The sequence below is a fragment of the Megalobrama amblycephala genome, linkage group LG1 (genome assembly GCF_018812025.1).
Source record: "Megalobrama amblycephala isolate DHTTF-2021 linkage group LG1, ASM1881202v1, whole genome shotgun sequence".
NCBI classification, from domain to species: domain Eukaryota; kingdom Metazoa; phylum Chordata; class Actinopteri; order Cypriniformes; family Xenocyprididae; genus Megalobrama; species Megalobrama amblycephala.
Window position 1 is genome coordinate 71774158 of NC_063044.1, and position 6005 is coordinate 71780162.

Below are 6005 nucleotides of genomic sequence, written 5' to 3' on the forward strand. Positions count from 1 at the left end.
GTCTTATGAGATGATACTCCTGTAGGAAGATACAGTGGGTAAGAAAAGTATTCAGACCCCCTTAAATTGTTCACTCTTTGTTATATTGCAGCCATTTGCTAAAATCATTTAAGTTCATTTTTTCCTCATTAATGTACACACAGCACCCCATATTGACAGAAAAACACAGAATTGTATTCAGACCCTTTGCTGTGACACTCATATATTTAACTCAGGTGCTGTCCATTTCTTCTGATCATCCTTGAGATGGTTCTACACCTTCATTTGAGTCCAGCTGTGTTTGATTATACTGATTGGACTTGATTAGGAAAGCCACACACCTGTCTATATAAGACCTTACAGCTCACAGTGCATGTCAGAGCAAATGAGAATCATGAGGTCAAAGGAACTGTCTGAAGAGCTCAGAGACAGAATTGTGGCAAAGCACAGATCTGGCCAAGGTTACAAAAAAATTTCTGCTACACTTAAGGTTCCTAAGGGCACAGTGGCCTCCATAATCCTTAAATGGAAGACGTTTGGGATGACCAGAACCCTTCCTAGAGCTGGCCGTCCGGCCAAACTGAGCTATCGGGGGAGAAGAACCTTGGTGAGAGAGGTAAAGAAGAACCCAAAGATCACTGTGGCTGAGCTCCAGAGATGCAGTCGGGAGATGGGAGAAAGTTGTAGAAAGTCAACCATCACTGCAGCCCTCCACCAGTCGGGGCTTTATGGCAGAGTGGCCCGACGGAAGCCTCTGCTCAGTGCAAGACACGTGAAAGCCCGCATGGAGTTTGCTGAAAAACACCTGAAGGACTCCAAGATGGTGAGAAATAAGATTCTCTGGTCTGATGAGACAAAGACAGAACTTTTGGCCTTAATTCTAAGCGGTATGTGTGGAGAAAACCAGGCACTGCTCATCACCTGTCCAATACAGTCCCAACAGTGAAGCATGGTGGTGGCAGCATCATGCTGTGGGGGTGTTTTTCAGCTGCAGGGACAGGATGACTGGTTGCAATCGAGGGAAAGATGAATGCGACCAAGTACAGGGATATCCTGGACGAAAACCTTCTCCAGAGTGGTCAGGACCTCAGACTGGGCCGAAGGTTTACCTTCCAACAAGACAATGACCCTAAGCACACAGCTAAAATAACGAAGGAGTGGCTTCACAACAACTCTGTGACTGTTCTTGAATGGCCCAGCCAGAGCCCTGACTTAAACCAAACTGAGCATCTCTGGAGAGACCTAAAAATGTCTGTCCACCAACATTTACCATCCAACCTGACAGAACTGGAGAGGATCTACAAGGAGGAATGGCAGAGGATCCCCAAATCCAGGTGTGAAAAACTTGTTGCATCTTTCCCAAAAAGACTCATGGCTGTATTAGATCAAAGGGTGCTTCTACTAAATACTGAGCAAAGGGTCTGGATACTTAGGACCATGTGATATTTCAGTTTTTCTTTTTTAATAAATCTACAAAAATGTCAACAATTCTGTGTTTTTCTGTCAATATGGGGTGCTGTGTGTACATTAATGAGGAAAAAAAATGAACTTAAATGATTTAAATGGCTGCAATATAACAAAGAGTGAAAAATTTAAGGGGGTCTGAATACTTTCCGTACCCACTGTACACCATCTCATAAAATCACTGATTGGGTTCTGTAAAGAATAAAGAAATGTTAGAGGGCTATGATCTGTTTAAACCACCCATGGTCCTCCACCTGAACACTGATAAACCTCCAAAAGTTTAAGTGCCCAAATTAGACCTAGGGCTTTTTTTAATAGCCTTGTGTGACTGGTTCACCAGGGTCTAGCCCCTCGTCACCAGAACAGGCACCCCAGGAACAAGATATTTCCACTCCTGTGCTAGCTGGAGATGCGTGAGGAGGGACCCGGAACTTCAACCAGTATTACAGAGGCCGCATCCGAAGAAGGCCGAGCTGCAGAACCGGGAAGGCGGAAGCCATCAGCCCTAGTATCCTCTGGAAGAACTTCAGAGGGAAATAGGCTCTGTTCCTGACTGATGCTGCGAGCTGCTGAATGGCCAGAGCGCGCTCTGGAGAGACTACAGCCGTCATACGGACTGAGTCGAAAACTGCACCCAGGAACGTTATACGCTGGCTGGGGAGCAGTGAGCTCTTGGCAAAGTTGACCCTGAGACCCAGGCACTCCATGTGGCTGAGTAACACGGAGCTGTGATGCTCCAGCTCGGCTCGTGACTGGGCTAGGATGAGCCAGTCGTCGAGGTAATTGAGAACCCGGATTCCCATCTGTCTCAGTGGGGAAAGCGTTCATGCACTTGGTAAAAGTGTGAGGAGCTAGGCACAGCCCGAATGGAAGGACCGTATATTGGTAAGCCACACCCTCGAATGCGAATCTCAAGAATCGCCTGTGATGGGGGGCTATCTGGATGTGAAAGTATGCATCTTTCAGGTCCAGCGAGCAGAACCAGTCCCTGGGGCAAACCTGCGCGAGGATCTGCTTCAGCGTTAGCATCTTGAACTTCCGTCTCATGAGCCTGAGATCTAAGATGGGTCTGAGACCACCATCTTTTTTGGGAACTAGAAAATAACGGCTGTAGAACCCCGAATTGCTCTCTGAGGGGGAAACTATTTCTATAGCTCCTTTCCTCAGAAGAGACGTGACTTCGGCTCCGAGGACATGAGCGTCGTCCGTGTTGACTGAAGTCTGAAGCACCCCGCTGAAGCGCGGGGGCCTTCGGGCGAACTGAAGCGAGTAGCCTCGACTTACGGTCCCCAGAACCCAGTTTGACACTCCGGGGATGGCCCGCCTGGCCTCGGCCCACGTGACAAGGGGTTGAATAGTATCGGCTGACGGGCCGCCAATCGGGGACCCGTACACCGGAGAGAGTGGAAGAGGAACTTCGCTCTTTCTTTGAGAAGATAAAATATTTATAGTGTTCGCCATAAGAACGGCGTTTTGCATGGACGCAGCACTGGGCCCAGTTAGCACAACACTGAACATATCTCCCACGCCCGGAGCTGAACGAGGCGGAGGGGGGATGGAACGAACGAGCTTTTGGGGTGGTCCGGCCATGGCGAGACTTTGCCCCATCCTCTTCCTTCCTGAAAACTCAGGAAGGCTTAGGAGGCGTCGGGTCCAGCGTAATCTTAGGCCGGGGTTCCTGACGCTGCCTTGGGAAGGAGGAGTGCTTACGATGGTGCTGTTCCTTGGGTGGTGCTGCCTGAGAGGTAGAGGGGGCAGGTTTGTTCTGCTGAGCCGGCGCAGACTTGGGGCAGCTGGAAGCAGATGTAGAGCTGGAGCGTTTAGGCAGGAAGTGTCGCATAGCCTGGGACGACTTCTGTGCTGCAGTAAAACGCTCCATAAAGCCCTCTACTGCTGGCCGAAGAGACCAGAGGGAGAGACCGGGGCGTCCAAAAAGACCGTCTTGTCCATCTCCCTAATCTCGGTCAGGTTGAGCCACAAACGGCGCTCAAGCACGACCAGGCTGGCCATGGATCGTCCAATGGCCTGAGCTGTGGCCTTTGTGGCACGCAGGGCTAAGTCAGTGGTGCTGTGGAGGTCACGGAAGGCAGGTGCATTCGACGCCGGACTCGTCCAGAGAAAGGAGGAGCTTCGCCTGAAACACCTGGAGAATCGCCATGGTGTGCAGCGCTGAGGCAGCCTGGCCCGTGGACGTGTATGCTCTGCCAGCCAGGGCAGAAGTGGTCCTGCAGGGCTTGGATGGAAGGGCCCTCTTAGTTTTCCAACCCACAGCCGCGGGAGGACAGAGGTGAGCTGCCACTGCTTCGTCCAGGGGCGGTAGATGCTCGTAACCCTTCTCTTCAGAGCCATCCACAGAGGTGAGAGCTGAATAATGTGTAGTTCGTAGGCGGGCAGAATACGGGGCGCGCCACGACTTCGTCAGCTCGTCGTGAACCTCTGGGAAAAACGGGGCGGCGCGCTGGTGAGGGGCCTGGCGGAAACCCGGCAGGAACCACTCGTCGAGCCTGCTCCGTGATGGCTCCTCTGGCGGAGCCTATTCGAGGTCCAAAACCTCTACTGCTTTCGAGAGGATCTCACAGTGAGAACATGAGGTCCCGGTGAGCGTGGCCTCTGCGTGGGGTCTGCCCAGGCAGCCGGGAAAATTGCTCTTTTAGGCGCGCCGGATGGCGGCAGGAGACGGGCTGGCAGGCGGCCGGAAGCGGGCGGCTCGAGCTCTTCGTCGGCGAGCTCAGCAGTCCGCTGCGGGAGCCTCTTCGACGGCGGCGAGAGCTTCTTTCCAGGCGAGCTTCTTCCAGGTGGCAAAGGCTTCAGCTGGAGATCAGCGAGAAGTGATGTGAAGTCGTCGCTGAAGGAGAGAGAACTGAAATCCTATGGCGAAACGCCTGCTTATATAGCCCTAAACCCCGCCCATTTCGGCAGGAATATTCGCGCGCTCTGTTGCCATAGGCCGCGCAGTTATGCCGCGCTGTCATTGGTTCAACAACTTGTCTATGAGTTAACCAATGACGATGCAGTTACACTGCATTATTGAAAAAGGCTTCAGTAACGGTGAAAAAGGAGACCTTTCCCCATACGCAGTACGAGTGAAGTATCGAAAGGGAACAGGAGTTTTGCGCGTCAGTCACTGATAAACTCACGCTGTTTGATTGACAGATTCAGCACGTGCTGCTCCAACGATTGCAAAGGGAACTTTGATCTCTTTCTTTATATAATTTAATCACTGTTACATAACAGATTTTTCCATCCTAAGAGAAACAACGCAAGTTGATGTTTAGTCACGGGTTTGATTTACTGACACACAAAGAACATCTGACTGTACATGAATCATTAATATCAGATGAGGCATTAGAATTAACACAGTTACTGACATGTTGTTGCATTACTGTCGAGTCCAGGCACTGCACAATATTTTGTAATCCTCGACCGCATGTTTATTGCTTGGTAGCTCGATCTGGTTTAGCACCACATAGGCCTATGTTACTTAGGCTACCTATTCTATTGCATGTCATGCGTGAATCGGTGGGCGGGGCTAAACAGGCAGTGATGAAGTAGGCATTGATCTTCTTCTGCAGAGGTGGTGCTTGCTGCCCTTTGATGTCATAGATCCCCACTTTGTAAATCCTGTTGTTTGCTAGGTCTGGTGTCAATTAAAGCTTTTATTAGACTAACACGAAGTTTTCAGCTCTAAAACTTACAGGATATGTCAAAAGCTCAAGGAAAATTTGATTTCTCAGTTCATCACCCCTTTAACAGAACATTTCAATTATATGCAGAGTTGCTGATCGACACAGAACAAACAAAACAAACAAAAAACACTATCAGAGCAAAGCCACTGCATGCACTGCAGCCACTGCATGCCACCATCTTAGACAGAAAAAAACAGTAAATGACTTTAAAATGTAAGATTCAAAGAAAGATTTTTTTTTAATCTTTATTAGTCATATCACATCACATGATCATTGTTGCAGTGAAAGACTTGAGATACTCACCAATGACTGTGACATTAAATATTTTTGTTGTAGTCATTTCTCTAGAGATGGTGAGTTTATATTTTCCCGAGTGGTGTTTCTGATGGTCAGAGATAAAGTCTTTTGGTCCACCTGTAATCTGCTTGTGAATCCAGGATCATCAGTGAAAAAAACTGGAGTGAAGTCATCCCTTCCCCTTATCTGAGATATGAGCAAGTCTTTAGGTCCAAACAGCCACAGAATGGTATCATCGTTCAGTACTTCAGTAAGATTAGTGTGTAGAGTCACAGAATCTCCCTCTATCACCGTTATCGGCTCAGGTTTAGATTCTTCTGTCTCCTTAACAGACACACCTGGAAAACAAACAACCAGTTTTATTGATACTACACTAACTTCAGACCAGCTCAGAAGACAAACAGATACTGGTTTACTGTTCCGGGGTGTGTTTCCCAAAAGCATCATGAGCTAACTATGATGTTCTGTGGAAATCTGTTGGTAACGATGGAACTTCTGAACATTATGGAAAATCATCGCTTTATACAGGTGAAACAATGAACTACACTGCTTTCTTTGAAAACAAAGTCTGTCGTATTG